Here is an 11,080-nt window from a genome sequence, read left to right on the forward strand (position 1 = left end):
AGGACTTGGAAAGGGCTCTAAAGTTGATGCTTCTGTGCTGAGTGCTGAGTGCCAAAGAGGAATTACTCCGGGGAGAAGATGGGGCAGGGCATACCTGAAGGGAAGGTCAACTTTGTGAGCTGCCAACACTCCATGGATGCTCACTACCACAAGTCCACAGATTCCTCTCTCAACAGCATCATGCATAGCATGATGTTTTGTGCTAAGCAAAGACTTAAATGTGTTTTGAAGTGAAATGACTTCCATAACAAAACAAAACAAATTAAGTGACCAAAGTGTGCTAGTCAACAGAAAACCAAAATCATCACATGCATCATATCGTTTAAACCTCACAGCAGCCCATGTCTCAGACAGGCTTTAACATAAAGAATTTGAGGTTGGGGGCCCGTGGGTGGCTCAGCCTTTGGTTCAGGTGATAATCCTGGGATCCTGAGATCCTGGGATCAAGTCCTGCATCAGGCTCCCCACAGGAAGCCTTCTTCTCCCTCTGCCTATGTCTCTGCCTCTCTCCCTGTGTCTCTCATGAATAAATAAATAAAATCTTAAAAAAAAAAGAAGAAAGAAAGAAAGAAAGAAAGAAAGAAAGAAAGAAAGAAAGAAAGAAAGAAAGAAAGAAAGAAAGAAAACTTGAGGTTGATAACTTGCCTGGGGTCATACTGGGAGCACACGGCCAGTGAGAGACTTGAACTTTGGGTCTTCTGAATTCAAGCCCTTGCTTTCACAGTTGTATTGCATGAGCCAAGTTTCTTAGGGTAACTCCTTATATCTGGCACATGTACAATAAAAATGTGGGGTCATAAAATATTCAGGCCCCAGCTAGGCTTTCCTCTAGGGTTTGTGGTGTGAACTGATATAGCTGATGTGACAACACCGACTTGCATCTATAGAAAACGGGAGCCTTCCACTGAATTGCCTTGAGGCCATTCCCCTTTGTGAAGAGTTGCTGTTCCCACAGTTGTCTATCCAGTAAAAATACACCCCTTCTTCCTCACTGACAAAGCCTCAGTGTTGTTTGGAACAGTGATGTGCTCAGCACCATTATTCACCTCCCTAGATTCCCCAGGCCAGGAGTCGCCACATCAGTGGGTCTAGGGACAGACCTGCTTGGCATGCTCTCTGCGCTCTATTTGCAGCTGTGCCCTTCCTCCTTAGAATGAAAATACAATGACTGGAGGTACAGCCATCATTTTATGAACGTGAGGACAGAAGCCATAGGCTAAGGATGGTGAAAGAGGAAGACAGAAGGCGGCTTGCCTCTAACGGCAAATTCGAGCCGTTATACCTACCTATCTATCTGCGTGGCCTATCTACAGACTTTTTGTTCAGTGTGAAAATAAAAGTCCTTACATATTTAAGATGCCGACTCTCAGCTATTCTTTTAACTGATCCCAGCTGATACGAAGAGCATCCGTCCCAGTGTTTCCCAGTACCGTCAAGCCTCCTTTGTTCACGGATGTTTCCTACCTTTTGGTACCTGGGTTTGAAACTCATGATTTAGAGGTGCAAAAGGATTGATTTCTTCAATCAAGGGAACATGTGGGAGGCTTGTGTTTAGGGAAGATACTTTCAATCCAAACAGTTGTACTTCTTTCAAAATAAACCAGATAAGCAAAACTGTAGGATACTTTAAAATCTAATAGAAATAACTTATTACCACAGAATAGTACTTAAGAGCTCGGGCTTTAGGTGTGTCTGGGTGGCTCAGATGGTTAAGTGTCTGCCTCCTGATCAGGTCACAATCTCTGAATCCTAGGATCAAGCCCCATGTCAGGCGCCTGGCTCAGCAAGGAGTCTGCTTCTCCCTCTCCCTCTGCCTCCTCCCGGCTCATGCTCTTCCTCTTTGTATCTCTCTGTCTCAAATAAATAAATAAAATCTTTAAAGTAAATAAGTAAAATGAAATAAAATTTAAAAAGAGTTTGGGCTTTGAAGTTATACAGACTGTGGCATGCATTTCGACTTAACTTCTCTGAGCCCTGATTCACTTGTCTGCAAACTGATAATTATACCAATCTTATAGTGTTGTTATAGGGACTAAACAAGAAAATGTGTGTAGAATGCTTCAAATAGTGCTCGGCACAATCAACATAACCTCTGTTAATGATAGATCTTAATATTGAAGAAGGTTATCTATCCTGCTTCCAACATAAGCCACTTTGCATAAAGTATGTCCTTCCTCATTTGCTCCTGCTGGGTCTCCAGGATGAGAGTGGGCTGTGATGAACCACTCACAGTGTTACCCCAGCTTCCTGGGGACTAATGGAGAGGGGCAGACACAAAGTGTCTCAAGGCAAAGTCTGAGAAATGAATTGAAAAGAAAATATTAAGCCAGTGGCTTCCTCAGCAAATACTGGGGAGAGAGGGGTGGTCTGATGGAAGTGGGGCAATTCGGAGAACACAGATCACCTTCAGGTTAAAATTATGGCCATCGTTGGGTGATCTGCCCAGAATCTAGGACAGAAAGCTCCTTACATTCAGTTAATGGAAGCAAAGCAAGTTGTACTCTGCAGTGGTGGTCAGAGATCCAGGACAATCTGGCACCTCCTACTCCCTCACTTCCTGTTGGCTCTCAAGAAAGTAAGATTCAACATCTCTCTTGCCAAGATGCCAAGTTATCATATGGGCCTTTTGGAACTTTCTTGTGCAACATGAAGATAAAAAAGATAATCCTTATTTGTAAGCTTAAGTGTACTGTTCTCTAGTCTAGGGCTCTTAACCCTTTTAAAGTCTCAGACCTCTCTGAACATCAGATAAAAGTTATAAACCTGTTTTACAAAAATGCATGTAGACATCCACCAAATTTTGCTTATAATCTTAAGAGTTTTCGGAGCCCTCTCTCCCCAATTCAATCCTTGTGCCTGCTGTGAGTTCACAGACTCAGGTAAATAGTTCTGACTCTAAGGAATTTTTTTCTGTCTTTGTATTAACCGTCATCAGTCAAACTCCTGTAACTTCATATTTTATTTTTTAAAAAGTTGGCAGTGTGAGAAAACAGTGAACTACCTTTTCATTGCCTTCTACTACGGCCTGGCTTTCTAGACTTTATTTTTTTTTTTTATTATAAATTTTTATTTATTTATGATAGTCACAGAGAGAGAGAGGTAGAGACACAGAGGGAGAAGCAGGCTCCATGCACCGGGAGCCCGATGTGGGATTCGATCCCGGGTATCCAGGATCGCGCCCTGGGCCAAAGGCAGGCGCCAAACCGCTGCGCCACCCAGGGATCCCGCTTTCTAGACTTTAGAGCTGTGGTGAAACAGATCTAGTTTCAGGTTTGTTTCTCAAGGGCTGAAGAGTTTTTTCATCTTGTTTGTTAGGTTTTTCCTGTTATATATATGTGTGTGTATACACACACACACACACACACACATATATGTAAATAAAATATGCATGTTAATATTTTTATAAATAAATAAATAAATTATATAAATAAATAAATAAATAAATAAATAAATAAATAAATAAATAAAATAAATTTTAGGGGCACTTGGGGGGCTTAGTCAGTTAAGTATCTGCCTTAGCTCAGGTCATGATCTTTGGATCAGGCCCTGAGTCTGGCTCCCTGCTTAAGCAGGGAGTCTGCTTCACCTTCTCCCTCTGCCTCTCCTCCTGCTTGTGCTCTCTCTCACTCTCTATGTCTCTCTCAAATAAAGAAATAAAATCTTTTAAAATAATAATAAAATAATTAAAAAATAAATTTTCTATAAATTAGTTAAATATATATAAATAAAATTTCAGTGAACTACCCTTTCATGTAAATAAAACATAATCTATATATATTTTTTGTAGTTGTTAGCACTAGGCTTTTCCAGAAGTCCAAGGTAGAACTATCTGGGCTTGTTTTCTCAAGATGGTGGTAGGCCAGCCCAAAGGCTTAGAGTTGGGGCAGTTTTTCAATAGTAAAAGGGTGACCAATGGTTCCTGCCCATTGCTTGTGTCAGGATAATCCATGTCACCAGCTGCCTCAGTGGAGTGGGATGCTTCTTGTTCATTGCTGCTTTTCATACTGTATTTTGTCATTAGAGGTAATCTTAAGACCAAATTTCTACACTTAAAGACCAATGTGAAAATAAGGGATAGTGAAGAACCCTGTATTCTCATCCCCAGTCCCTACCAGAATTCAGTGTGTTTAGAAATAATCAAAATAGCCCAGTGTTAGCCTCGGGTAAAGTAGATTATTGATTGCTGTTTACCACATGCCACGCACCTCTCTACAAAGACTGACATAGAAAGAATATTTAGAAGTTCATAAGGTAGAGCCCATCACATAGTAGGTACTTACCCTATTGTAAGTGTTGAACCAAAGGTCACATAATTAAACACACTTAAACTGAAACCCAGGTGTCCTGGCAACTTTCCATTGTGCCACTTCTGACACTGTAATGCAACCAGGTTTCCCAGAACATACATCACAACTGGGTTCGGTATTACTGGGTACAGTGAACCTACAACATGGAAAAGTCAAAAGATTATACTATTTCTAACTGTCAAATTAGACCTTCCCAGGTCATTTTAAATTTATTTTAATATCTTTGTTTTCTGCCTCTTCCTCTATCTTTTGGTTACTAGAGCTCTTGGTTTGGGGTTCCCCCAAGTTATCAGATCTACTGTGCATATGTGAAAAACACAGTCAAGACACAAGGATGGGACACCTGGGTGGCTCAGCGGTTGAGCATCTGCCTTTGGCTCAGGTTGTGATCCCGGGTCCTGGGATCGAGTCCCACATCGGGCTCCCTGCAGAGAGCCTACTTCTCCCTCTGCCTGTGTCTCTGCCTCTCTCTGTGTCTCTCATGAATAAATAAATAAAATAAAAGACACAAGGTCTTTTAAGGATTTCCAGGTCACCACTTCCTTTGTGTGCTCCACCCCTTTATCTTCTCCAGTATCAAAACCTGCCCTTAGGGTGGGATCAATTAGAATCCCTTTCCACCTTAGTGGGGATTCTGAAGCACAGCTCCCCCTCTCAAGGGCATTTGCCTTTCAACTTTAGCTCTACTAATGGCATGTCTTCCTGTGAAAGATATCAGATATATTAGCTCTTCTTCTGTTTGTGGGGGCAATACTTTGGGGTAGGGTGGGGTTCAACCTGAATCCTCCTACAGCTTCTGAAATGGGAGTGCATTGGGGCACTCGCCACTCCAATTTCAGGTCAAATCTTCCTGAAAGGACTTTTCGCAGAGAGTCCCTGAGTCTCATGAAAATGTGACTGTTACCCTCCTCTGGAAACACTGAATACTTTTAGGGCACACTGAAATTTTCTGCCTGGAAGAAGCGGTAAAATGGATTCGCTCACCAAGGGTTACGCTTAAGAAGAGTCTGGAAGTGACAGGTACTTCTAAAAACTATTTGGAAATTGTGTCTGCCCGGATTTATTTTCATTTATCAAATATTATTTTGCTACCGTACCTAAGGTGGTGTAACTAATGTCTCCAATTGCACATCCCCACACCCTGGCCTCTTGCCTGCCAGCCCTGTGGGAGAAGGGCGTCAAGTGACATCAGCAAGACTGCTCTTTAATAGCCGGCATTATTTTATTAAGGAAAATTTGTATTGCCCTTTTTCCCTCACAAAAGTGCCAAGTGGACAGATTTTGATTTTCCTTGGCCAAGGGAATTAAAGACCAGGGAAGTGGCTTTGCTCCCCCTCTGGCACTTCTACTGCAAGTTCAGAAGGTGTCTGCTGAATCCAATCACTCTGAGCAGCTAAAATTTCAGGTTTGAATTTCATCTCAGAAATGCACAAAGCCTGGGAGTTGGTGACAGTATCAGAGTGCGGGCTATTGTCAGTTACCTGCTATTCTGTTGGGACTCACAGCTGGCCCAGGTGTATTCCCCCCAGGTAAGGCAGGAGGCCCTGCTGAATGCCACATCTCTTTGTTGCATATTATCTTGTTAGTTAAGCTGTCAAGAAAGTTACCAGTAAGGAGGTTGGGGGTAGAAGGACACACAGAGTTTAATCCAATTAAAACTTCACTGGCTTTTCCACATTCTTGGTGTCCTGGCTCAAACTAGGAAGAACCTTTTCAATGTTGGGGGGGAAGGGGGCGTCAGGGGGGTACAAAACTAATCTTAAATGTTGATGCTGCAACAAGGCATAATATAAAGCATGAGGCAACAGAGAAAGGATTTGTGGCATGGGAGGTAAAAAGAGCCCACTTCTAACCGTTTTTGCAAAGGCCTTTAACCCAGGGCTGTTTCTGGTGAAAAACTCACTGAACAAGCCAAGCAAGAAAGCTCTGGTAGCTTCTACCCAAGAGAGGTCTTTCTCAGCAGATGTTTTGACCTGACTTGCAAGAAGGGATTTGGTGATCCCAGGAAGATCTTTCTTTCTGAGGGCTACAGGAAACAATGACTGCAGCGCTTGATGCCTTGGAATGAAAACTAACAAATGTGTTCAGATTTAAATCTACACCAGCACATATTGACATATATTGACACAGATGGTATACTTTAGCGCTAAATCTATTTTTCTTTGCTCACAATGGGAAACATGCAGTGCGAGCTCACTTGACAGAATGGGCTCTGAACGAAATCTGCATTCGAAGCAAACTTATGCATGAAGCCTGCTCAGTGTTGTGCCCAAGATTGCGAATCCGAGAAACCGCCAAGGAGCCGACACCGATGCAAACACACGAGGGTTTATTACAAGCTCGAGCTTGGGTCCAAGTGTACCCGACGCAGTGGAGCAGGGACTTGGACCCCGAGACCAAGAGGCGTAGCAACTTTATAGGGGCCAATGGGACTGTAACATACGCAGAAAGTTGCAGTCCTGTCGGTCCACACGCAGGTGGCCGATTGAATTACATCTTACCCTATAGCATCCACTTGAGCTGGCCTATTACTTTGGTCAGAATTGGCGCGCACTTTTGGCGGGCACAAGGCGGGGTTACATTGTCATGAGCCGATTTCCGATTAGGGTGTGCCCAGCGGCTTGACTAGGGTGGGGCAGCGCCTTAAGCAATAAGCGGGTCATGTGGGGGTCATATAGGAGGTGGGGGGGGGCAGCACAAAATGGAGTTAGTCCTGCTCTGCTTGTCCAAGGGTTGGGGATTTTTGTTAAATTTCCTGGGTCCCACACTCAGTCTTTGAATGTCTTCTGAAAGGAACCCACAAGGTGAGCAGGAGCCAGACTCTGTTCTCTCCTGGGTAAATGGAAGGAGGTGAAGGGCCAAGGACTGTGGAGTGTGGGCAGTTGAAGAGAAGTTCTGCTTTGATGAAAACACTTGACTTTGATAATTAAAGACTATTTCTGTTTCAATTTTACAGAAAGGATGCACACTGCAAGAGATCCTGATGCTTTCAGAAAATAACGCTGTACACTCCTTCAAAAACAGTTTTGTACCACAGAGCAATATCCAAGATACATTGTTAAGTGAGAAAAGCAAGTGGAACCACATGATTGCATGAGTTAAAAGTTACTCACACACGCATGCACATGCACACGCGCACACGCACACACACACGACTCAATATATTCGTAATTGCCTGATACACACAACACTATTCATACTGCCCATCTCTGGGGAATGGGAGTAGAAGAAGTAGAAAATTATTTTACAAGTACATTTTTTTATAATGTAAAAAAAGAAAAAAAAAACAACTGGAGTTCTAACAAAACATCAAGGGGGATCATGACTAAACTGAAGTAAAGTTACAGTACTGGATGTTCCTAAAGACCATGACAGCCCTGTGTTCTCAGTATCATAGAAGAGTGTGTGACTAATGATTGATATTAATTACTGCCTAATTACTAAATTGAGGTAATCTTTTTTTTTTTTTAAAAAAAAAAGTAAATTTCAAGCTTCATCTTTCTAAAAAGTACTCTTAGAAAGTTTTGTTGATAACAGCTAGGAGAACTGTATTACCTTTTTTATGAGAAAAGTAAAAAAAAATACCTTTTGTTAGGATTTGTATTATTAGTATATTTAAGTGATTCTTAAACAGAAGAAAGGTTGTAGACCCATGTGATAATCTAATTTCTAACTGTTCTAATTCTATACAGAAACTAAAATCACTAGCTTAAAATGCTGCTTATTGTTTGCAGGGAGAGCATGGTCCATGAAACTTGAAATCCACCCAGGCACCATGTCATCAGTGGATGGTTATACCAGGTATGCCTTATCAGAATTACCTATGGAAATTACCTGAGTTTGAAGCAGTGCAGAGATATGGGCTATGGAGGAATGGGAAGACTATTTTTAAAAAGCTTTACAGATGAGCTTTGCCCAAAATGATCATGTCTGCCCATTGGGATCTCTGAATATTTGGCTAAGAACCTCCCATGTAGCTTTCTCGTTTTTGCTTTTTTGCTGTTGTGTTCTAATGAGTAGGAAGGAATAAGGAGCTCTGAGGGAAGGCATTTGAAATCTGTGGGGAGTGATTTCAGCAGCAAGCTGTAAATGAGAGTAGGCCCAGGCATGATTCCTTGTGATTAACTGAGAAGCACCCCCTGGGGACCTTGCAAGGATTGAGTATCCAGGTGAGGCACTGCAAGTAGCCTGAGGCCACTGTGGTGTGGTGCCATCTGAGGATAACCCCCAAATCTTCCAAAAGATAATGCTTCTCTAAACATCATCCTTAAATCTCTCCATTGACACTAACTAGTCCAAATCCTTCAAAACCTATGAGTTGAGGCCAAGACTTTGCTACACCTCAAGCCACACAGGCTCTACAGTGTCTCCATGGTAGCAATTCTCAACTTTGGCTGTACAGCAGAATCACTTGGGAGGTTTTTAAAATACTGACACTGTGGTCATACCCTCAACCAGTAAATCAATATCTTTCTCAGGTGAGACCCAAGTGTTTACATTTTATAAAGTTCCCCAGGTGATTCAATGTGCAGCCACTACTTTTCAGTCCTTCCTGGTGAAGCTTTCCTCACAGCATGCCTATAACTGGGGAGGTATGAGCAGACTGAGGTTGTACCTCTGGACTCATCATGTACATTTCCTGCACCATGGATAAGCCTTTCAGTTAGTGAGACTGACTAGTTAACATATTCAAAGTTTATGGCATGGGGACGCCTGGGTGGCTCAGTGGTTGAGCGTCTGCCTTTGGCTCAGGTTGTGATCCCGGGGTCCTGGGACTGAGTCCCACATCGGGCTCCCTGCATGGAGCCTGCTTCTCCCTCTGCCTATGTCTCTGCCTCTCTCTGTGTGTCTCTCATGAATGGATAAATAAAATCTTTAAAACAAAAAGTTTATGGCGTGAGACCAAATAAGGACACCTCATCAAGACATCACCTCATTTCATTCTGCCACAGTCCTTCCTGTTTTAATCTCTCTCCACTTTGATATTAGTGCCGAGAAAGCAATCCCTGTGACTCAAGAGACACAGCAAAGCTTCGTGGTCGTTACCCAGGAAGTAACCACCTCATATTTTAGGACCTACATTAGCCCAAGTAATTGTGAGTGAATTCTACTATTCCAAACGGTTGATCAAAAGGCCAAAGTACCCACAGACATTTAGTGATTTTAGGCTGTGAATCCTCAAATATTTTAAACTTTCTAAATTAACCAGGGCTCTTTCCATTATAAGTACTAGGAACTAAGCTCAAAGTAGCTCAAGCAACACATGCAACAAATGGCAAGGATAATTTACTGGCTCATCCAGAGGCATGGCTTAATCCAGGTGCTCAAAAAAACCCACACTTCTCTTTCCAACAGCATTCAACCCTGTATGCTTTGTTGTGCACTGCATTTTCAAGTCTCTTCTTTTCAAGTGGAAGGAAAATGGCCATTAAGTTCTGTCCTCCATGGTCCCTAAAATCATTAACCCTGACACACAGAAAGAACGTTGCTCCCAGGATGCTTATAGTACACGTAACAGAAAGACTAGTTCTGTTTTGGGATTCCTCACCATGGACAGAAAGATAAGGCCCCACGATTGGCCAGGTGTGGATCACACATGACCACCTTGGTAAGGGCAGGACTGGCAACGGCAGTCTCACCGGAACCATAGGGGAGGAAGCACAGTCCTTGCACAGAAAAGAAGCTGTCACATGAATATCCTATATTTATTAACAAGTAAATTGTGACCCTACTCCATTTTTTTTTTGCCAAGTATATAATTATATAAGGTAGCAAAACTACCTTTCATATTATAACCGATTGCTTTCAAACAATATGTATTATATAGTAAAATGTTATAGATAGGTTTGTTCAATTCATAAATATACTTTTTATTATAATATAACTTAGTGTTATACCCTGAGACACTAGACTGAATTTCTATTTGCTATAAAAAGCAACTTTTTGTGTACAACGGAGTAATTGCCATCAAAGTTCTTCCTTAGTCATTAACAAAGAAAAATATCATTATAAAATAGATTTGGTAAAAATGTGTTTTATTGTTTTCTTATATTTTTTGAAAATTTTAGGAGTGTATAAAATGTAAATTAATTCAATTAAAAATTAAAAAGTAAGAATTCATATAACCACCAATATAACCACCAATGAGGCCAAAACACACCACACTGCCAGCCCTGTAGGATTCCCCCATGGGCCCCCCAGTCATGACACCACAGCCCCCTCACTGTAGCTAGGGACAATCTTTATCCTGACATCCATGAATGGTTATCACTTTCTCACGTCCCTTATTAACTTTACCTCTGATACAGGCATCCCTAAAATTGTGGTAACTGTTTTTGAACTTTACATAGGTGAAACAATACATACACATTCTTTAATGTTTTGCTTCTTAAGCTCCATTTGTTGACAAATATTCATCCATACCAAAGGTGATGCAAATGCCATGGGTCTGGGAACTGCACTTTGAGTACCACTGCTCTGGCTCTTGCTACTCAGTTGGTCCACGGACCAGCATCACAGACATCACCTAGGAGATAGAATTCTACACTTGGAAATGTAGAATTTCATAAACCACCCTGAATCTATTGGATTAGAATTTTAATTTTAACAAGATCCCCATGAGCTGGATGTATACTGAAGTTTGGAAAAAATTGCTGTTACATTATATACATCTTGAAGTGGCATTTTTTCTGGGTCAGAGCAATGTGGGTATTTTTAACATTTCTAAGTAACATCGAACTGTTTCTTTTTTTTTAAGATTTTATTTATTTATT

The 11,080-nt window shown here is 41.6% G+C and overlaps 1 long non-coding RNA gene across 21 annotated transcripts in view; it reads right to left on the reverse strand.

Annotated features, from left to right (window-relative positions):
* The window catches only part of LOC140636883 (uncharacterized), a 126,707-nt gene extending 115,882 nt beyond the window's left edge, over positions 1-10,825 (reverse strand). For 18 of the 21 annotated variants that reach the window (XR_012034120.1, XR_012034123.1, XR_012034118.1 and 15 more), the window contains exons 1-2: positions 10,674-10,825; positions 4,281-4,443 (exon numbers count right to left, since the gene is read on the reverse strand). This is a non-coding gene — a long non-coding RNA (uncharacterized lncRNA). Of the gene's footprint in view, positions 1-4,280; positions 4,444-5,788; positions 5,899-10,673 lie in introns of all 21 variants that reach the window. The other 3 variants (XR_012034130.1, XR_012034129.1, XR_012034116.1) reach the window with 2 other exon arrangements.
* Positions 10,826-11,080: the final 255 nt, after the last annotated feature.

The sequence above is a fragment of the Canis lupus genome, chromosome 7, assembly GCF_048164855.1.
Source record: "Canis lupus baileyi chromosome 7, mCanLup2.hap1, whole genome shotgun sequence".
Classification (NCBI taxonomy): Eukaryota; Metazoa; Chordata; class Mammalia; order Carnivora; family Canidae; genus Canis; species Canis lupus.